Raw genomic sequence first — 24,326 nt, 5'->3', positions numbered from 1 at the left:
CAACACTTTTTCCAAACACAAAGGCTAAAATAAAATGTAGTATATGTGATTATACAGATAACTCATCAACCAGTCCAAGACTTCAACATCTGCCACAGTACCTCGTAAACATTTTAAGCCACTGGAGAATCGTTCATGTGTACTACAAAACACAAATATCTCTTGTCCTAACTGATGTGGCTGTCAAGAAATTCAGATAGAAAACATTTTGCTGATGTATTAATAGCAATTAAAAGTAATGTTTTCGAAAACATGCTGATAGGGGTTCAAGCGCCACTTTAATGAAGTAATTCAAGGGCCAGGAGAACATGCTTCTAATAATTTGTAGAAGGATGATAATTACATCAGAATAACTGCACCTCAGAATATGATGATCAAAAATTCCTGTGCCTCTGCTTACTATCCACATTACGTTCTCCTGTGTGTAGTTATAACACAAGCCTGCAGCTAAGAGGCATATGCACCATCAATTTTTACTCCCTGAAAAAAGAAAATATGCCTAACAAAAATGAGAAACAATGAACATATCATTATTTCAACCCACAAAGCTCCACTGATATTTTTTTGAATTAGTGACCAGTAAAACACTGGCATAAGAAGGAGCTCTAATATTAATGCCCGATCTCAAGAGGAATTTTAAGAGGAAGAACATCGTTTAATAAACAGAAAGTATCCCTATTGGCAAAGCTAATTACCTTTTTACTCCATGAAAAATCATTTGATTCCAAGTAGGGAGCAACATCTAATTAGACCCCTGACATAGGAAGTAAAATAACAGGGCACATAATAGTCTATTGTTTTGCCCACCCTTCAGCACCATAGCCTAGACAAAATTAAACAAGAGCCAAACTGAGGTTTATTATGGAGCCCTACTAAAGAAAATAACATATATGCCTTTTTAAGTTAATAGCATCAATTCATCAGAGATACAACTGATTGAATGCCTTCTTCAGTAACTATGGATGCCTCTTCTGTAATAATTCTTTATCAGTTGAATACGATTGGAGGGATTCTAGAGACGATACACACAACACATGGTTACATTGAAAAGCCCTCCCAGCTGAGCATAGAAAGAAAAAGAAGGTGCTGTTGTCTAGATGGGTGCTAGACTTTCGTATCCGTTAGCAAACAAACAACATATTTCCTTCAGTTTCCTGGACGAAACGTATGACTTGTTTTTTTTTAATTTGCTGCTTTGTTCATCACCCACAAGGAGTGATGACCTGTGCTCTTCCATCCATACCCTTCCCCGGCCCCTGTGCTATCCTCCAATACTAGTTGATAGAGCACTGTAAAAGGGGAGGGATTGTAGCAGTAAACACTTGCTGGGATATTTGCAGGCCCACAATACTTTTTAAGCAAGGCATATTTAATGCCTCAACATATTATGTGCATGTTAAGAATGTCATGACTCTGCATGTACATAATTATTTTGCAGTGCATACAAGATTGTTTGCAGCATACCCCACCCTTATATCATTGTGTAGGATTATGCAGTGCTCAGTGAAACCGTTTTTGTATAGCAGCGATTTACCCTATAATGTAAGGAGATCTATGACCAAAGTAACTCTGAACACTTGAAAACAATGCAGATTGTGTGAAAAGCATTCTCCTGTCTGAATATCCGGTGCTGTGATACTATGGACGAGTAATCCCAGGCATAGTCCATACCCATTATCCATTGTAGGGAAAGTAAATGATATTGCAATGTTGCTCTCCACTTATAGGGTAATGTTAGTGATGCTAAAGTAGGAGACGCTGAGCATCACATTTGTCCTCTCAAAATCCTTAGAGGGCAAATTAATATTTGAGTTTTAGAATGTGTTAACTTGCAAGGGGGCTGCTTCAAAGCACTTGCGTGACATATGTTCAAAGAAGAGTAAGTATCGGATAACTTTGCACATCCAAGTAGTCTGCTTACTTAGAGTCATTATCCGATATTTGAGCTAGTTGTTCGATTGTATAGGGTGGGTGAAGCTTTTGGTAAAGCACAATGAGTAACAGAAATTCTGGTGTGTGTCCGTTATTCATATTACAACAAACATAAAACAAGTGGATGTAGGTACACGTCTGCTAACCTTTCGCAGAGCCGAGAGAGGAAGAGTCAAGGTTGTCTGGTTGTATCTTAATGTGGTCTGGGGCAGAAGTTAGAGTCATGAGGTAAAAGTGTGGTAGAGTCAAGTTAAGGAGTCATGGGTGGCGAGGGAACATTATTTGGTTGATGTGTGCAGGCATATCCTGGTTAGATTCTTCTGTTCTTGGAGTCAGTTTTTCATATTCGTTTTTAACCTCTTTTGTGTGTATTTTGCTGTTAGGGATTTTATGTGTTTATGGTCGCCCTTGCATAGTAGTGTAATGCAAATGAGCAGAATATCAAGACTAGTTGCTTATTTTAAGAGAAGGAACATTTCAGGTAATTACTGTGGATTGTGCCTTATTAAATCTTTTTGAACAGGTGAGAATTGTCTGTGTGCGCTGCTAAAAATCTTCTGAGCGGCACCCAGGAGGAAGCTGGGCAAGCGCACATGCGCACAGCTTATAGGAAACATTACACCCCAGTCCAAACACCCCACCAAGCATTCCATCTTCTCCATATTGAAATCCCCATGTCATGATAGATCCAAAATGAAAAGTATGCACATCAATATATGTTCGTCAGACACACACAATGGGTGCACGTGAATGAGAAAACCCACGTTGTGACATGCACAAAACCAATGAGAGAATACCATACAAATGAAGTTTGAAATAAAAATGTATTATATACAAAATGGAAGGAATGAAAGAAAATCACACAAGAAAATAAATAATAAACAAAAGCCTGGATGTCCAAAATGAATGAAAAAATGTGAATGCTGAATGCAATTAAATCCAAATTAAAATGGCTCCAAAGCGTTCGTCCATTAAACCAAATCCAAACTTTAAGAAATAAGAAAACCATTGCCCCATGGTAAAAAAAAATCAATGAAGTGAAATCCAGTCCAGAACTATTAACAATGTAAAATTCCAGGGTCCATGAGCCGAACAATCCTAAGGAAACCTACCAAAAAGCCTACCTAATAAATAACTATATGCAAAAAGGCGGGGCATATTCCATGCGCCCCAAAGGGAAAAAAAATAGAAAGGAAACGTACACCTACAGAGCTATTTACAAATGGCGGCGGGCAAGTCCAACGGCTCACTTGTTGATGTCCCGTGCCAGGGCATCATCGAACTCCTCCTCAACGTCCTGGAAGCGGGCTTCTTCCCTGGCCTGAGGTCTCGCAGGGATAAAACCATGTCCACCTCCAACTCTCTGTGAATTTCCTTGAGGCACTCAGCCCACCTCAACGCCCTGCGCATGGAGTTCTCCTCCCTGACCATAGTGAGCCGTGCCTCTTCCGCCCGCCGCCACACTACATCTATTTGCCGGCTCAACTGCTGCCACACGGAAGACACTCCCAATCCAGGGTCCTCTTGCCCTCCGGCCGATGCCTGACCCTCTGATGTTGATGGCCATGAGCCATCATCGCTCCCACCTTGAGCCTGCTGCTGCCGTGCATGTGCCCTGCCTGCTGATGCCTGCACATACTCCTCCTGCTGGGGTCCAGTTGTTGGGGTGGCCACCCCTGCTGGACCTCCGACTCCTGACTGTGGCAGAGATGTGTCCTCCACCAGCCTGGCCGCTGGGTCAGAGGCAGCCCCACAGGGTGCCCAGGTGATACTTGGGCAGGAAGATGGCAAGGAGGACAACTGGCGCATAGGTGGTTCAGTTAAGGAGGGGGTCGCTAGAAGGTCCAGCACACGGAGGAACCCAGCACTGGTGATCCCTCCTAGTCAGTCGACGCGGTCAATGAGGCATCTGAAATAACGTGCAGCCTCTTCCCGAGAACCCTGCACATTGACGCAACACCACCCCAACCAGGACAGGCTCAACACGGTCCCGGATTGCCATGTCCGCAGGGAGAGGAAGGCCAGTTGTTGTTAGTGGATCCCCTCACTGAAAACGGGTCTGGACGAAGGCATCCCTGCTGGTGCGGGATGATGCCGTCCCAGGATCGGGGACAGGATTACACACAGGCAACTCCGCGGCTGCCTGTACTGCCTCCTGTCCCTGCCCCTGGACTGCACCACTAGCACCAGTGGAATCCCCCCTCCAGCTGGAGTATTTTCCCCCAAAATATGACCCCATGCAATCTTCTTGCTTAAATGGTAAAAAACTGTTCGTGGAAAAGAAATGTGCCTCGTGTGCTGACATAACTTTCCCAGCACACTCTGGGGAGAGGTGGGGAGTGTCAGGGCATCGTCGAACAGGGACGGTGGGACTTGACCATTGGTCTGCCATCTACAATTACAAATATGGCTTAAACATAGTGTGATTGGCATTAAAATATAAATACAGCAGGCTCTGATCAGAGTCAGGAGGTACAAATGCAACTTTCATTTTAAATTATGAGTGTATCCTTTTATCTTAATAAACACTTCTAAGTTTAAAAAGTGGTAATTGAGTAAAAGAGAAATTCAACTACTTCAGGCAAGCGCCTACCCTTACATTAAACTCAATACACTTTGCAGTTGCCATTACTCATATGTCTGCAGTCTCGTCAATTGAATACACGGATTAGCAAACACAGCAGTTTTGGCTTTTGTTTAGTCACAGTATAGGTAGTTGCCTACAGCAACAATAGTGTTCCAAAGAGTTTACTTGCAAAATATGCAAAGGGCACAGGAAAACAACATGACAACCTGCAAATCCTTATATCAACACGTTAAGCCAAATATGTATCATTGAATCTTAATTTTCAACACCCTTGATGGAAAGCTAGACGTCCCAAAATGCACAGTAATACAACCCGGAATATCTATTTAGCCAGTGTATTTTCTACACGTTAAGACACACAATAAAAGAAGTTGTGTAGTAAACTCAGAGATGGGTGGAGATTCGTTGGGGCTGATTCATAGAATTTGTGTTCTGAAAAACGGGGATTTGTGCGCCATTCTGCCCGCAAATCCCCTTTTGTTAAACAGGAATTTGCGGGCAGAATGGCACACAAATCCCTGTTTTTCGGGGCTCAAATTCCATGAATCAGCCCCTTTGTCACAACCGCCCAGCTGGTTGTTATGCATGATTTTAAGACCATTCGACTATCCACATAAAAACAAAATTTATTTTTAGCATGAGACATATTAAAAAAAATATTTCAAATGGAGCTTTCTTGTATTGCTGGCTTTAACTGTCACAGATTTGAAATGTGACAGGTGCTAGGAGTGGTCTTCCAATTGAGAATGTCCTATCATGCATAAGAAAGCCTTTGTTCCTGATAAAAACAGAAACATGTTGTCAAGTAGGTTAAGGTATTGGGTGCCGAGCCAAGGATGCTGACTGTGTCTCTGGGGGTGGGGGATTTGGGGTGTGTCCTGTGGCTGGGAAATGGGCAGTGATTGGCCCACCAAGCCCAGCTGATTGTAGATTTGATTCAGGAGAAAACAATCATTCACAATGCCAACAGTTTGGGGTTTTGTACAGGCATTGGAAAGGCCCTTGCCAGGCACTGCTATCGTGGTATTTACTGGTCATTGAGGGTAGCAAGTAGCAACATGGTGCAAGTACCTGGCCATCTAATGGCAGTGCCTGGCAAATGCCTAATAGTTTTACAAAAAACAAATTGTCTTTGCCAATTCTTGTTTTAGCAGGAGTTCAATGTAGGTCACAGATAGTGCTTATAAATCGAGTGGCTGAAGGCAAACCAGGTAAAGACAATTTTATTACATGAAAAGCAGATTCACAGCTCCAAGTAAGTCATTTAGGAGCCGATTCATGGATTTATTGCACAGAAAACAGCCCTGTTTGTCGATTCATGTAACCGAATGCATGTCACTTTTCTTAGATTTGCGTGGATTACACACTGATCTGGCACGGCTGTGCGGGCCGTCGAGGGCCTTGTGCTAGACTACGAGCAGTTGGTGGGCATGGCCTGCAGAGAGCTAACAAAGGGGCTGAACACAAGAAATGGGGACTAACTTGCGAAGAAGTGTCCGTGCCGATGGACGACCTGCAGGCAGTCCCTTGCACGGCCACTATTGTGCGTCAAGAGATGTATTCATGGTATCGACCGCGCAACGTCTCAGCTGGGAAATGACCACACAAGTCCTTCATAGGATCCGCCACCCGAGGGTGGCATAAGGACACTTGCACGTAGTATTTCCAACACATAGGTGGGATTGCATGTTGTATTTCAGGGTGCATATACTCAATTGGGTTTCTGATGTAAGGTAGGGGTGCGCGTATGCTGTGTCACGGGGTGCAGGAACGTTGGGTTTGCACGCACTTTTCACGAGTTCTTGCCGACTTTCGGTTTTTCATACGCATGCTCTCGAGGTGCGAGGTACAGTTACGGGGACCCCGCGCATGCTTCATGAGTCGCAAGCCAGCTTACGAGGGACCCCAAGCACTGTTTGAAGGGCGCGTGTATTTGCGCCTGGAGGACCGTGAAAAGGTAGCTGATCTGGCAGTTTCCTGCTCTGCCTGTGGGCATGTCGGGGGTGTTCGAGCGGGGATCTGCGAATATGTTTACTTTTCACGACCATTTCCATGAATACGCGTTGTGCGCAGATTTTCTTAAACGTGCAGGCTTGCGCAGTGGCCTTTTCGGTGCGAGACCATTGTGCAATATCTGTGCGTAATTCCATTAATCTAACTCTCTGGAGACTGATTCGAAAAAGACACTGACGGCATTGTGTTGAAAAATTGTTGCTAAGGCTTGAGCTCAAAGAGTTCCCATGAGGAGGTGTATTGGTAGGGGCAGAAGCCTCAATGCAATAGTTTCAGTTTATGATTTTTGTTTAATTAAGTTTATTGGTACATAGACCATAGACCATTTACACATTCATAACAACATATACTTAACAAAGAATTAATGATAAATGAAAATAATTTTCATATCACTAATAAAACCATGATACATTTAAAGAACATCATAATAACATTATTGCAAATGATCATTATAAAAGAACTTATTTTATTGTATGTTTTAAATCATTGAAAGCACCGTGCAGGTAAATAGGATCTTCAGGTTTACATTATCTTGCATTCTGGGACTTAAAATGTACTATTTGGGATGTGAAAATCAAAGACAACAATATTCTTTTGGCTTAACATTTTATTATGACGATTCACATGTTGTCATGTGGCTTTACTATGACATTTTGGGGGTAATTCATAGAATTCGGCGCACAAGTGGCGCACGCAGCTGGCGCACAGAGTGCGCGTGCGGCAGTCTGCTCCAGCCGCATGCGCCAAAACCCATTTAGGCGCACAGCGTATTCATGGATTTTAACATCCATAAGCAGCCGTGGCGCAGCGTGGCGCAGCGACACTGCAGCAGCGCCAGTTACGCCCCAATCCCGCCCCATGCGCCAAAAACATTGCACAAATCCAGTACATGGTGCAAAGGCCAGTGTACCAGCATACAGCCCCGCCAACCACAAAACCGCATGTAAAACTCCCTGCGCACACCCCAGAATACACGCACCCCACTCGTGCCAGGCCAATCGCGTGTAAAACTCCCCGCGCACCCCTCGGAATACATGTACCCCGCTCGCGCTAGGCCAATAGCGTGTATAACTTCACACGCACCCCCGGAATACACGTAACCCGCTCCCGCTAGGCCAATAGCGTGTAAAACTTCACACGCACCCCCCAGAATACACGTACCCCGTTTGCACCAGGTAAATTGCGTGGAAAATGTACCCCCTGTGGTGTGGGCTGCCTGTGGGGCATGCCTAGGGTGGATGGGGGGCTTGCGTGTATTCCGGGGTGCGCGGGGAGTATCACACGTAATTCACCTTGTGCAAGCAGGGTACTTGTATTACTGGGGTACACGAGGAGTTTCACACGCGATAGGCCTTGTGCGAGCGGGGTACATATATTTCGGTGGTGCGCAGGAAGTTTCACATACCATAGGCCTTGTGCGAGCGGGGTACGTGTATTTCAGGGGTGCGTGGGAAGTTTCACATGCGATAGGCCTTGGGCGAGTGGGGTACGTGTATTTCGGGGGTGCACAGTAAATTTCCACGAGATATGCCTTGGGCTAGCGGGGTACGTGTATTACTGGGGTACGCGGGGAGTTGCACACACGAAACGCCTTGTGCAAAAGGGGTACGTGTATTACTGGGGTACGAGTTTCACAAGCGATAGGCCTTGTGCGAGCGGGGAACGTGCATTTAGGGGGTGCGCAGGAAATTTCAAATGCGATGGGCCTTGGGCGAGTGGGGTACGTGTATTACTGGGGTATGCAGGTAGTTTCAAACACGATAGGGCTTGTGCGAGAGGGGTACATGTATTACTGGGGTACGAGTTTCACACATGATAGGCCTTGTGTGAGCGGGGTACGTGTATTCAGGGGGTGCATGGGAAGTTTCACACACGATGGGCCTTGTGCGAGAGGGGTACGTGTATTACTGGGGTACGCAGGGAGTTTTACACGCGATTTTGCATTGTGGCCCCTCCCGGGTTTGACCTTTCCCTCGCCACATACCCTGCAGGCAGCCCACACCACAGGGGACTACCCTACAACCCTCACCATGCCCTGCAGGCAACCCACATGGCACCATGCACTTGTGAGCACACTTGTGAGCCCCGACTCATGTCCCCCAGCCAACAGTGACGGGCACCTGCCAGCAGGCCCTGACTCATGTACCCCACACACCATTGACGGGCAGCTGCCAGCAGGCCCCGACTCATGTCCCCCACCCACCATTGACAGGCACCTGCCAGCAGGCCCCGACTCATGTCCTCCCACCCCACCCCCAGTGACGGGCACCTGCCAGCAGGCCCCGACTCATGTCCCCCACCCACCATTGACGGGCACCTGTCAGCAGGCCCCGACTCATGTCCCCCACTCCCAGTGACGGGCACCTGCCAGCAGGCCCCGACTCATGTCCCCCCACCCCACCCCCAGCGATGGGCACCTGCTAGCAGGCCCCGACTCATGTGCCCCACCCACCATTGACGGGCACCTGCCAGCATGCCCCAACTCAGATCCCCCAACCCAACACGTCATCACGATTCACACTCATGGCCCTTTGGCCACCCAAATCCCACCCCACGCCACCACAGCAATGTTCCCTCTAATAATTTTGCTCTATGTGTGAAACTGGTAGGCTGTTGTGCGCACATTATTTTCTATGTGCGCAACTGACTAATGAGGGACGCCACTTTGTGAGCATGTGTATTTAGTGAACTATCATCATAGAAGAGAGCTTCAAAAGGGATTTCGTCTTACCAGCCACTGCAATTCTTGACAAATCTTACAACACTTTTTCCAAACACAAAGGCTAAAATAAAATGTAGTATATGTGATTATACAGATAACTCATCAACCAGTCCAAGACTTCAACATCTGCCACAGTACCTCGTAAACATTTTAAGCCACTGGAGAATCGTTCATGTGTACTACAAAACACAAATATCTCTTGTCCTAACTGATGTGGCTGTCAAGAAATTCAGATAGAAAACATTTTGCTGATGTATTAATAGCAATTAAAAGTAATGTTTTCGAAAACATGCTGATAGGGGTTCAAGCGCCACTTTAATGAAGTAATTCAAGGGCCAGGAGAACATGCTTCTAATAATTTGTAGAAGGATGATAATTACATCAGAATAACTGCACCTCAGAATATGATGATCAAAAATTCCTGTGCCTCTGCTTACTATCCACATTACGTTCTCCTGTGTGTAGTTATAACACAAGCCTGCAGCTAAGAGGCATATGCACCATCAATTTTTACTCCCTGAAAAAAGAAAATATGCCTAACAAAAATGAGAAACAATGAACATATCATTATTTCAACCCACAAAGCTCCACTGATATTTTTTTGAATTAGTGACCAGTAAAACACTGGCATAAGAAGGAGCTCTAATATTAATGCCCGATCTCAAGAGGAATTTTAAGAGGAAGAACATCGTTTAATAAACAGAAAGTATCCCTATTGGCAAAGCTAATTACCTTTTTACTCCATGAAAAATCATTTGATTCCAAGTAGGGAGCAACATCTAATTAGACCCCTGACATAGGAAGTAAAATAACAGGGCACATAATAGTCTATTGTTTTGCCCACCCTTCAGCACCATAGCCTAGACAAAATTAAACAAGAGCCAAACTGAGGTTTATTATGGAGCCCTACTAAAGAAAATAACATATATGCCTTTTTAAGTTAATAGCATCAATTCATCAGAGATACAACTGATTGAATGCCTTCTTCAGTAACTATGGATGCCTCTTCTGTAATAATTCTTTATCAGTTAAATACGATTGGGGGGATTCTAGAGACGATACACACAACACATGGTTACATTGAAAAGCCCTCCCAGCTGAGCATAGAAAGAAAACGAAGGTGCTGTTGTCTAGATGGGTGCTAGACTTTCGTATCCGTTAGCAAACAAACAACATATTTCCTTCAGTTTCCTGGACGAAACGTATGACTTGTTTTTTTTTAATTTGCTGCTTTGTTCATCACCCACAAGGAGTGATGACCTGTGCTCTTCCATCCATACCCTTCCCCGGCCCCTGTGCTATCCTCCAATACTAGTTGATAGAGCACTGTAAAAGGGGAGGGATTGTAGCAGTAAACACTCGCTGGGATATTTGCAGGCCCACAATACTTTTTAAGCAAGGCATATTTAATGCCTCAACATATTATGTGCATGTTAAGAATGTCATGACTCTGCATGTACATAATTATTTTGCAGTGCATACAAGATTGTTTGCAGCATACCCCACCCTTATATCATTGTGTAGGATTATGCAGTGCTCAGTGAAACCGTTTTTGTATAGCAGCGATTTACCCTATAATGTAAGGAGATCTATGACCAAAGTAACTCTGAACACTTGAAAACAATGCAGATTGTGTGAAAAGCATTCTCCTGTCTGAATATCCGGTGCTGTGATACTATGGACGAGTAATCCCAGGCATAGTCCATACCCATTATCCATTGTAGGGAAAGTAAATGATATTGCAATGTTGCTCTCCACTTATAGGGTAATGTTAGTGATGCTAAAGTAGGAGACGCTGAGCATCACATTTGTCCTCTCAAAATCCTTAGAGGGCAAATTAATATTTGAGTTTTAGAATGTGTTAACTTGCAAGGGGGCTGCTTCAAAGCACTTGCGTGACATATGTTCAAAGAAGAGTAAGTATCGGATAACTTTGCACATCCAAGTAGTCTGCTTACTTAGAGTCATTATCCGATATTTGAGCTAGTTGTTCGATTGTATAGGGTGGGTGAAGCTTTTGGTAAAGCACAATGAGTAACAGAAATTCTGGTGTGTGTCCGTTATTCATATTACAACAAACATAAAACAAGTGGATGTAGGTACACGTCTGCTAACCTTTCGCAGAGCCGAGAGAGGAAGAGTCAAGGTTGTCTGGTTGTATCTTAATGTGGTCTGGGGCAGAAGTTAGAGTCATGAGGTAAAAGTGTGGTAGAGTCAAGTTAAGGAGTCATGGGTGGCGAGGGAACATTATTTGGTTGATGTGTGCAGGCATATCCTGGTTAGATTCTTCTGTTCTTGGAGTCAGTTTTTCATATTCGTTTTTAACCTCTTTTGTGTGTATTTTGCTGTTAGGGATTTTATGTGTTTATGGTCGCCCTTGCATAGTAGTGTAATGCAAATGAGCAGAATATCAAGACTAGTTGCTTATTTTAAGAGAAGGAACATTTCAGGTAATTACTGTGGATTGTGCCTTATTAAATCTTTTTGAACAGGTGAGAATTGTCTGTGTGCGCTGCTAAAAATCTTCTGAGCGGCACCCAGGAGGAAGCTGGGCAAGCGCACATGCGCACAGCTTATAGGAAACATTACACCCCAGTCCAAACACCCCACCAAGCATTCCATCTTCTCCATATTGAAATCCCCATGTCATGATAGATCCAAAATGAAAAGTATGCACATCAATATATGTTCGTCAGACACACACAATGGGTGCACGTGAATGAGAAAACCCACGTTGTGACATGCACAAAACCAATGAGAGAATACCATACAAATGAAGTTTGAAATAAAAATGTATTATATACAAAATGGAAGGAATGAAAGAAAATCACACAAGAAAATAAATAATAAACAAAAGCCTGGATGTCCAAAATGAATGAAAAAATGTGAATGCTGAATGCAATTAAATCCAAATTAAAATGGCTCCAAAGCGTTCGTCCATTAAACCAAATCCAAACTTTAAGAAATAAGAAAACCATTGCCCCATGGTAAAAAAAAATCAATGAAGTGAAATCCAGTCCAGAACTATTAACAATGTAAAATTCCAGGGTCCATGAGCCAAACAATCCTAAGGAAACCTACCAAAAAGCCTACCTAATAAATAACTATATGCAAAAAGGCGGGGCATATTCCATGCGCCCCAAAGGGAAAAAAAATAGAAAGGAAACGTACACCTACAGAGCTATTTACAAATGGCGGCGGGCAAGTCCAACGGCTCACTTGTTGATGTCCCGTGCCAGGGCATCATCGAACTCCTCCTCAACGTCCTGGAAGCGGGCTTCTTCCCTGGCCTGAGGTCTCGCAGGGATAAAACCATGTCCACCTCCAACTCTCTGTGAATTTCCTTGAGGCACTCAGCCCACCTCAACGCCCTGCGCATGGAGTTCTCCTCCCTGACCATAGTGAGCCGTGCCTCTTCCGCCCGCCGCCACACTACATCTATTTGCCGGCTCAACTGCTGCCACACGGAAGACACTCCCAATCCAGGGTCCTCTTGCCCTCCGGCCGATGCCTGACCCTCTGATGTTGATGGCCATGAGCCATCATCGCTCCCACCTTGAGCCTGCTGCTGCCGTGCATGTGCCCTGCCTGCTGATGCCTGCACATACTCCTCCTGCTGGGGTCCAGTTGTTGGGGTGGCCACCCCTGCTGGACCTCCGACTCCCGACTGTGGCAGAGATGTGTCCTCCACCAGCCTGGCCGCTGGGTCAGAGGCAGCCCCACAGGGTGCCCAGGTGATACTTGGGCAGGAAGATGGCAAGGAGGACAACTGGCGCATAGGTGGTTCAGTTAAGGAGGGGGTCGCTAGAAGGTCCAGCACACGGAGGAACCCAGCACTGGTGATCCCTCCTAGTCAGTCGACGCGGTCAATGAGGCATCTGAAATAACGTGCAGCCTCTTCCCGAGAACCCTGCACATTGACGCAACACCACCCCAACCAGGACAGGCTCAACACGGTCCCGGATTGCCATGTCCGCAGGGAGAGGAAGGCCAGTTGTTGTTAGTGGATCCCCTCACTGAAAACGGGTCTGGACGAAGGCATCCCTGCTGGTGCGGGATGATGCCGTCCCAGGATCGGGGACAGGATTACACACAGGCAACTCCGCGGCTGCCTGTACTGCCTCCTGTCCCTGCCCCTGGACTGCACCACTAGCACCAGTGGAATCCCCCCTCCAGCTGGAGTATTTTCCCCAAAAATATGACCCCATGCAATCTTCTTGCTTAAATGGTAAAAAACTGTTCGTGGAAAAGAAATGTGCCTCGTGTGCTGACATAACTTTCCCAGCACACTCTGGGGAGAGGTGGGGAGTGTCAGGGCATCGTCGAACAGGGACGGTGGGACTTGACCATTGGTCTGCCATCTACAATTACAAATATGGCTTAAACATAGTGTGATTGGCATTAAAATATAAATACAGCAGGCTCTGATCAGAGTCAGGAGGTACAAATGCAACTTTCATTTTAAATTATGAGTGTATTCTTTTATCTTAATAAATACTTCTAAGTTTAAAAAGTGGTAATTGAGTAAAAGAGAAATTCAACTACTTCAGGCAAGCGCCTACCCTTACATTAAACTCAATACACTTTGCAGTTGCCATTACTCATATGTCTGCAGTCTCGTCAATTGAATACACGGATTAGCAAACACAGCAGTTTTGGCTTTTGTTTAGTCACAGTATAGGTAGTTGCCTACAGCAACAATAGTGTTCCAAAGGGTTTACTTGCAAAATATGCAAAGGGCACAGGAAAACAACATGACAACCTGCAAATCCTTATATCAACACGTTAAGCCAAATATGTATCATTGAATCTTAATTTTCAACACCCTTGATGGAAAGCTAGACGTCCCAAAATGCACAGTAATACAACCCGGAATATCTATTTAGCCAGTGTATTTTCTACACGTTAAGACACACAATAAAAGAAGTTGTGTAGTAAACTCAGAGATGGGTGGAGATTCGTTGGGGCTGATTCATAGAATTTGTGTTCTGAAAAACGGGGATTTGTGCGCCATTCTGCCCGCAAATCCCCTTTTGTTAAACAGGAATTTGCGGGCAGAATGGCACACAAATCCCTGTTTTTCGGGGCTCAAATTCCATGAATCAGCCCCTTTGTCACAACCGCCCAGCTGGTTGTTATGCATGATTTTAAGACCATTCGACTATCCACATAAAAACAAAATTTATTTTTAGCATGAGACATATTAAAAAAAATATTTCAAATGGAGGTTTCTTGTATTGCTGGCTTTAACTGTCACAGATTTGAAATGTGACAGTTGCTAGGAGTGGTCTTCCAATTGAGAATGTCCTATCATGCATAAGAAAGCCTTTGTTCCTGATAACAACAGAAACATGTTGTCAAGTAGGTTAAGGTATTGGGTGCCGAGCCAAGGATGCTGACTGTGTCTCTGGGGGTGGGGGATTTGGGGTGTGTCCTGTGGCTGGGAAATGGGCAGTGATTGGCCCACCAAGCCCAGCTGATTGTAGATTTGATTCAGGAGAAAACAATCATTCACAATGCCAACAGTTTGGGGTTTTGTACAGGCATTGGAAAGGCCCTTGCCAGGCACTGCTATAGTGGTATTTACTGGTCATTGAGGGTAGCAAGTAGCAACATGGTGCAAGTACCTGGCCATCTAATGGCAGTGCCTGGCAAATGCCTAATAGTTTTACAAAAAACAAATTGTCTTTGCCAATTCTTGTTGTAGCAGGAGTTCAATGTAGGTCACAGATAGTGCTTATAAATCGAGTGGCTGAAGGCAAACCAGGTAAAGACAATTTTATTACATGAAAAGCAGATTCACAGCTCCAAGTAAGTCATTTAGGAGCCGATTCATGGATTTATTGCACAGAAAACAGCCCTGTTTGTCGATTCATGTAACCGAATGCATGTCACTTTTCTTAGATTTGCGTGGATTACACACTGATCTGGCACGGCTGTGCGGGCCGTCGAGGGCCTTGTGCTAGACTACGAGCAGTTGGTGGGCATGGCCTGCAGAGAGCTAACAAAGGGGCTGAACACAAGAAATGGGGACTAACTTGCGAAGAAGTGTCCGTGCCGATGGACGACCTGCAGGCAGTCCCTTGCACGGCCACTATTGTGCGTTAAGAGATGTATTCATGGTATCGACCGCGCAACGTCTCAGCTGGGAAATGACCACACAAGTCCTTCATAGGATCCGCCACCCGAGGGTGGCATAAGGACACTTGCACGTAGTATTTCCAACACATAGGTGGGATTGCATGTTGTATTTCAGGGTGCATATACTCAATTGGGTTTCTGATGTAAGGTAGGGGTGCGCGTATGCTGTGTCACGGGGTGCAGGAACGTTGGGTTTGCACGCACTTTTCACGAGTTCTTGCCGACTTTCGGTTTTTCATACGCATGCTCTCGAGGTGCGAGGTACAGTTACGGGGACCTCGCGCATGCTTCATGAGTCGCAAGCCAGCTTACGAGGGACCCCAAGCACTGTTTGAAGGGCGCGTGTATTTGCGCCTGGAGGACCGTGAAAAGGTAGCTGATCTGGCAGTTTCCTGCTCTGCCTGTGGGCATGTCGGGGGTGTTCGAGCGGGGATCTGCGAATATGTTTACTTTTCACGACCATTTCCATGAATACGCGTTGTGCGCAGATTTTCTTAAACGTGCAGGCTTGCACAGTGGCCTTTTCGGTGCGAGACCATTGTGCAATATCTGTGCGTAATTCCATTAATCTAACTCTCTGGAGACTGATTCGAAAAAGACACTGACGGCATTGTGTTGAAAAATTGTTGCTAAGGCTTGAGCTCAAAGAGTTCCCATGAGGAGGTGTATTGGTAGGGGCAGAAGCCTCAATGCAATAGTTTCAGTTTATGATTTTTGTTTAATTAAGTTTATTGGTACATAGACCATAGACCATTTACACATTCATAACAACATATACTTAACAAAGAATTAATGATAAATGAAAATAATTTTCATATCACTAATAAAACCATGATACATTTAAAGAACATCATAATAACATTATTGCAAATGATCATTATAAAAGAACTTATTTTATTGTATGTTTTAAATCATTGAAAGCACCGTGCAGGTAAATAGGATCTTCAGGTTTACATTATCTTGCATTCTGGGACTTAAAATGTACTATTTGGGATGTGAAAATCAAAGACAACAATATTCTTTTGGCTTAACATTTTATTATGACAATTCACATGTTGTCATGTGGCTTTACTATGACATTTTGGGGGTAATTCATAGAATTCGGCGCACAAGTGGCGCACGCAGCTGGCGCACAGAGTGCGCGTGCGGCAGTCTGCTCCAGCCGCATGCGCCAAAACCCATTTAGGCGCACAGCGTATTCATGGATTTTAACATCCATAAGCAGCCGTGGCGCAGCGTGGCGCAGCGACACTGCAGCAGCGCCAGTTACGCCCCAACCCCGCCCCATGCGCCAAAAACATTGCACAAATCCAGTACATGGTGCAAAGGCCAGTGTACCAGCATACAGCCCCGCCAACCACAAAACCGCATGTAAAACTCCCTGCGCACACCCCAGAATACACGTACCCCACTCGTGCCAGGCCAATCGCGTGTAAAACTCCCCGCGCACCCCTCGGAATACATGTACCCCGCTCGCGCTAGGCCAATAGCGTGTATAACTTCACACGCACCCCCGGAATACACGTACCCCGCTCCCGCTAGGCCAATAGCGTGTAAAACTTCACACGCACCCCCCAGAATACACGTACCCCGTTTGCACCAGGTAAATTGCGTGGAAAATGTACCCCCTGTGGTGTGGGCTGCCTGTGGGGCATGCCTAGGGTGGATGGGGGGCTTGCGTGTATTCCGGGGTGCGCGGGGAGTATCACACGTAATTCGCCTTGTGCAAGCAGGGTACTTGTATTACTGGGGTACACGAGGAGTTTCACACGCGATAGGCCTTGTGCGAGCGGGGTACATATATTTCGGTGGTGCGCAGGAAGTTTCACATGCCATAGGCCTTGTGCGAGCGGGGTACGTGTATTTCAGGGGTGCGTGGGAAGTTTCACATGCGATAGGCCTTGGGCGAGTGGGGTACGTGTATTTCGGGGGTGCACAGTAAATTTCCACGAGATATGCCTTGGGCTAGCGGGGTACGTGTATTACTGGGGTACGCGGGGAGTTGCACACACGAAACGCCTTGTGCAAAAGGGGTACGTGTATTACTGGGGTACGAGTTTCACAAGCGATAGGCCTTGTGCGAGCGGGGAACGTGCATTTAGGGGGTGCGCAGGAAATTTCAAATGCGATGGGCCTTGGGCGAGTGGGGTACGTGTATTACTGGGGTATGCAGGTAGTTTCAAACACGATAGGGCTTGAGCGAGAGGGGTACATGTATTACTGGGGTACGAGTTTCACACATGATAGGCCTTGTGTGAGCGGGGTACGTGTATTCAGGGGGTGCATGGGAAGTTTCACACGCGATGGGCCTTGTGCGAGAGGGGTACGTGTATTACTGGGGTACGCAGGGAGTTTTACACGCGATTTTGCATTGTGGCCCCTCCCGGGTTTGACCTTTCCCTCGCCACATACCCTGCAGGCAGCCCACACCACAGGGGACTACCCTACAACCCTCACCATGCCCTGCAGGCAACCCACATGGCACCATGCACTTGTGAGCACACTTGTGAGCCCCGACTCATGTCCCCCAGCCAACAGTGACGGGCACCTGCCAGCAGGCCCTGACTCATGTACCCCACACACCATTGACGGGCAGCTGCCAGCAGGCCCCGACTCATGTCCCCCACCCACCATTGACAGGCACCTGCCAGCAGGCCCCGACTCATGTCCTCCCACCCCACCCCCAGTGACGGGCACCTGCCAGCAGGCCCCGACTCATGTCCCCCACCCACCATTGATGGGCACCTGTCAGCAGGCCCCGACTCATGTCCCCCACTCCCAGTGACGGGCACCTGCCAGCAGGCCCCGACTCATGTCCCCCCACCCCACCCCCAGCGATGGGCACCTGCTAGCAGGCCCCGACTCATGTGCCCCACCCACCATTGACGGGCACCTGCCAGCATGCCCCAACTCAGATCCCCCAACCCAACACGTCATCACGATTCACACTCATGGCCCTTTGGCCACCCAAATCCCACCCCACGCCACCACAGCAATGTTCCCTCTAATAATTTTGCTCTATGTGTGAAACTGGTAGGCTGTTGTGCGCACATTATTTTCTATGTGCGCAACTGACTAATGAGGGACGCCACTTTGTGAGCATGTGTATTTAGTGAACTATCGTCATAGAAGAGAGCTTCAAAAGGGATTTCGTCTTACCAGCCACTGCAATTCTTGACAAATCTTACAACACTTTTTCCAAACACAAAGGCTAAAATAAAATGTAGTATATGTGATTATACAGATAACTCATCAACCAGTCCAAGACTTCAACATCTGCCACAGTACCTCGTAAACATTTTAAGCCACTGGAGAATCGTTCATGTGTACTACAAAACACAAATATCTCTTGTCCTAACTGATGTGGCTGTCAAGAAATTCAGATAGAAAACATTTTGCTGATGTATTAATAGCAATTAAAAGTAATGTTTTCAAAAACATGCTGATAGGGGTTCAAGCGCCACTTTAATGAAGTAATTCAAGGGCCAGGAGAACATGCTTCTAATAATTTGTAGAAGGATGATAATTACATCAGAATAACTGCACCTCAGAATATGATGATCAAAAATTCCTGTGCCTCTGCTTACTATCCACATTACGTTCTCCTGTGTGTAGTTATAACACAAGCCTGCAGCTAAGAGGCATATGCACCATCAATTTTTACTCCCTGAAAAAAGAAAATATGCCTAACAAAAATGAGAAACAATGAACATATCATTATTTCAACCCACAAAGCTCCACTGATATTTTTTTGAATTAGTGACCAGTAAAACACTGGCATAAGAAGGAGCTCTAATATTAATGCCCGATCTCAAGAGGAATTTTAAGAGGAAGAACATCGTTTAATAAACAGAAAGTATCCCTATTGGCAAAGCTAATTACCTTTTTACTCCATGAAAAATCATTTGATTCCAAGTAGGGAGCAACATCTAATTAGACCCCTGACATAGGAAGTAAAATAACAGGGCACATAATAGTCTATTGTTTTGCCCACCCTTCAGCACCATAGCCTAGACAAAATTAAACAAGAGCCAAACTGAGGTTTATTATGGAGCCCTACTAAAGAAAATAACATACATGCCTTTTTAAGTTAATAGCATCAATTCATCAGAGATACAACTGATTGAATGCCTTCTTCAGTAACTATGGATGCCTCTTCTGTAATAATTCTTTATCAGTTAAATACGATTGGGGGGATTCTAGAGACGATACACACAACACATGGTTACATTGAAAAGCCCTCCCAGCTGAGCATAGAAAGAAAAAGAAGGTGCTGTTGTCTAGATGGGTGCTAGACTTTCGTATCCGTTAGCAAACAAACAACATATTTCCTTCAGTTTCCTGGACGAAACGTATGACTTTTTTTTTTTTAATTTGCTGCTTTGTTCATCACCCACAAGGAGTGATGACCTGTGCTCTTCCATCCATACCCTTCCCCGGCCCCTGTGCTATCCTCCAATACTAGTTGATAGAGCACTGTAAAAGGGGAGGGATTGTAGCAGTAAACACTCGCTGGGATATTTGCAGGCCCACAATACTTTTTAAGCAAGGCATATTTAATGCCTCAACATATTATGTGCATGTTAAGAATGTCATGACTCTGCATGTACATAATTATTTTGCAGTGCATACAAGATTGTTTGCAGCATACCCCACCCTTATATCATTGTGTAGGATTATGCAGTGCTCAGTGAAACCGTTTTTGTATAGCAGCGATTTACCCTATAATGTAAGGAGATCTATGACCAAAGTAACTCTGAACACTTGAAAACAATGCAGATTGTGTGAAAAGCATTCTCCTGTCTGAATATCCGGTGCTGTGATACTATGGACGAGTAATCCCAGGCATAGTCCATACCCATTATCCATTGTAGGGAAAGTAAATGATATTGCAATGTTGCTCTCCACTTATAGGGTAATGTTAGTGATGCTAAAGTAGGAGACGCTGAGCATCACATTTGTCCTCTCAAAATCCTTAGAGGGCAAATTAATATTTGAGTTTTAGAATGTGTTAACTTGCAAGGGGGCTGCTTCAAAGCACTTGCGTGACATATGTTCAAAGAAGAGTAAGTATCGGATAACTTTGCACATCCAAGTAGTCTGCTTACTTAGAGTCATTATCCGATATTTGAGCTAGTTGTTCGATTGTATAGGGTGGGTGAAGCTTTTGGTAAAGCACAATGAGTAACAGAAATTCTGGTGTGTGTCCGTTATTCATATTACAACAAACATAAAACAAGTGGATGTAGGTACACGTCTGCTAACCTTTCGCAGAGCCGAGAGAGGAAGAGTCAAGGTTGTCTGGTTGTATCTTAATGTGGTCTGGGGCAGAAGTTAGAGTCATGAGGTAAAAGTGTGGTAGAGTCAAGTTAAGGAGTCATGGGTGGCGAGGGAACATTATTTGGTTGATGTGTGCAGGCATATCCTGGTTAGATTCTTCTGTTCTTGGAGTCAGTTTTTCATATTCGTTTTTAACCTCTTTTGTGTGTATTTTGCTGTTAGGGATTTTATGTGTTTATGGTCGCCCTTGCATAGTAGTGTAATGCAAATGAGCAGAATATCAAGACTAGTTGCTTATTTTAAGAGAAGGAACATTTCAGGTAATTACTGTGGATTGTGCCTTATTAAATCTTTTTGAACAGGTGAGAATTGTCTGTGTGCGCTGCCAAAAATCTTCTGAGCGGCACCCAGGAGGAAGCTGGGCAAGCGCACATGCGCACAGCTTATAGGAAACATTACACCCCAGTCCAAACACCCCACCAAGCATTCCATCTTCTCCATATTGAAATCCCCATGTCATGATAGATCCAAAATGAAAAGTATGCACATCAATATATGTTCGTCAGACACACACAATGGGTGCACGTGAATGAGAAAACCCACGTTGTGACATGCACAAAACCAATGAGAGAATACCATACAAATGAAGTTTGAAATAAAAATGTATTATATACAAAATGGAAGGAATGAAAGAAAATCACACAAGAAAATAAATAATAAACAAAAGCCTGGATGTCCAAAATGAATGAAAAAATGTGAATGCTGAATGCAATTAAATCCAAATTAAAATGGCTCCAAAGCGTTCGTCCATTAAACCAAATCCAAACTTTAAGAAATAAGAAAACCATTGCCCCATGGTAAAAAAAAATCAATGAAGTGAAATCCAGTCCAGAACTATTAACAATGTAAAATTCCAGGGTCCATGAGCCAAACAATCCTAAGGAAACCTACCAAAAAGCCTACCTAATAAATAACTATATGCAAAAAGGCGGGGCATATTCCATGCGCCCCAAAGGGAAAAAAAATAGAAAGGAAACGTACACCTACAGAGCTATTTACAAATGGCGGCGGGCAAGTCCAACGGCTCACTTGTTGATGTCCCGTGCCAGGGCATCATCGAACTCCTCCTCAACGTCCTGGAAGCGGGCTTCTTCCCTGGCCTGAGGTCTCGCAGGGATAAAACCATGTCCACCTCCAACTCTCTGTGAATTTCCATGAGGCACTCAGCCCACCTCAACGCCCTGCGCATGGAGTTCTCCTCCCTGACCATAGTGAGCCGTGCCTCTTCCGCCCGCCGCCACACTACATCTATTTGCCGGCTCAACTGCTGCCACACGGAAGACACTCCCAATCCAGGGTCCTCTTGCCCTCCGGCCGATGCCTGACCCTCTGATGTTGATGGCCATGAGCCATCATCGCTCCCACCTTGAGCCTGCTGCTGCCGTGCATGTGCCCTGCCTGCTGATGCCTGCACATACTCCTCCTGCTGGGGTCCAGTTGTTGGGGTGGCCACCCCTGCTGGACCTCCGACTCCCGACTGTGGCAGAGATGTGTCCTCCACCAGCCTGGCCGCTGGGTCAGAGGCAGCCCCACAGGGTGCCCAGGTGATACTTGGGCAGGAAGATGGCAAGGAGGACAACTGGCGCATAGGTGGTTCAGTTAAGGAGGGGGTCGCTAGAAGGTCCAGCACACGGAGGAACCCAGCACTGGTGATCCCTCCTAGTCAGTCGACGCGGTCAATGAGGCATCTGAAATAACGTGCAGCCTCTTCCCGAGAACCCTGCACATTGACGCAACACCACCCCAACCAGGACAGGCTCAACACGGTCCCGGATTGCCATGTCCGCAGGGAGAGGAAGGCCAGTTGTTGTTAGTGGATCCCCTCACTGAAAACGGGTCTGGACGAAGGCATCCCTGCTGGTGCGGGATGATGCCGTCCCAGGATCGGGGACAGGATTACACACAGGCAACTCTGCGGCTGCCTGTACTGCCTCCTGTCCCTGCCCCTGGACTGCACCACTAGCACCAGTGGAATCCCCCCTCCAGCTGGAGTATTTTCCCCAAAAATATGACCCCATGCAATCTTCTTGCTTAAATGGTAAAAAACTGTTCGTGGAAAAGAAATGTGCCTCGTGTGCTGACATAACTTTCCCAGCACACTCTGGGGAGAGGTGGGGAGTGTCAGGGCATCGTCGAACAGGGACGGTGGGACTTGACCATTGGTCTGCCATCTACAATTACAAATATGGCTTAAACATAGTGTGATTGGCATTAAAATATAAATACAGCAGGCTCTGATCAGAGTCAGGAGGTACAAATGCAACTTTCATTTTAAATTATGAGTGTATTCTTTTATCTTAATAAATACTTCCAAGTTTAAAAAGTGGTAATTGAGTAAAAGAGAAATTCAACTACTTCAGGCAAGCGCCTACCCTTACATTAAACTCAATACACTTTGCAGTTGCCATTACTCATATGTCTGCAGTCTCGTCAATTGAATACACGGATTAGCAAACACAGCAGTTTTGGCTTTTGTTTAGTCACAGTATAGGTAGTTGCCTACAGCAACAATAGTGTTCCAAAGAGTTTACTTGCAAAATATGCAAAGGGCACAGGAAAACAACATGACAACCTGCAAATCCTTATATCAACACGTTAAGCCAAATATGTATCATTGAATCTTAATTTTCAACACCCTTGATGGAAAGCTAGACGTCCCAAAATGCACAGTAATACAACCCGGAATATCTATTTAGCCAGTGTATTTTCTACACGTTAAGACACACAATAAAAGAAGTTGTGTAGTAAACTCAGAGATGGGTGGAGATTCGTTGGGGCTGATTCATAGAATTTGTGTTCTGAAAAACGGGGATTTGTGCGCCATTCTGCCCGCAAATCCCCTTTTGTTAAACAGGAATTTGCGGGCAGAATGGCACACAAATCCCTGTTTTTCGGGGCTCAAATTCCATGAATCAGCCCCTTTGTCACAACCGCCCAGCTGGTTGTTATGCATGATTTTAAGACCATTCGACTATCCACATAAAAACAAAATTTATTTTTAGCATGAGACATATTAAAAAAAATATTTCAAATGGAGCTTACTTGTATTGCTGGCTTTAACTGTCACAGATTTGAAATGTGACAGGTGCTAGGAGTGGTCTTCCAATTGAGAATGTCCTATCATGCATAAGAAAGCCTTTGTTCCTGATAACAACAGAAACATGTTGTCAAGTAGGTTAAGGTATTGGGTGCCGAGCCAAGGATGCTGACTGTGTCTCTGGGGGTGGGGGATTTGGGGTGTGTCCTGTGGCTGGGAAATGGGCAGTGATTGGCCCACCAAGCCCAGCTGATTGTAGATTTGATTCAGGAGAAAACAATCATTCACAATGCCAACAGTTTGGGGTTTTGAACAGGCATTGGAAAGGCCCTTGCCAGGCACTGCTATAGTGGTATTTACTGGTCATTGAGGGTAGCAAGTAGCAACATGGTGCAAGTACCTGGCCATCTAATGGCAGTGCCTGGCAAATGCCTAATAGTTTTACAAAAAACAAATTGTCTTTGCCAATTCTTGTTGTAGCAGGAGTTCAATGTAGGTCACAGATAGTGCTTATAAATCGAGTGGCTGAAGGCAAACCAGGTAAAGACAATTTT

Source organism: Ambystoma mexicanum, chromosome 1q (genome assembly GCF_040938575.1).
Source record: "Ambystoma mexicanum isolate Mex_15411 chromosome 1q, UKY_AmexF1_1, whole genome shotgun sequence".
Lineage (NCBI taxonomy): Eukaryota > Metazoa > Chordata > Amphibia > Caudata > Ambystomatidae > Ambystoma > Ambystoma mexicanum.
The sequence above is the reverse complement of the archived record's forward strand: the minus strand, read 5'-3'. Positions refer to the sequence as shown.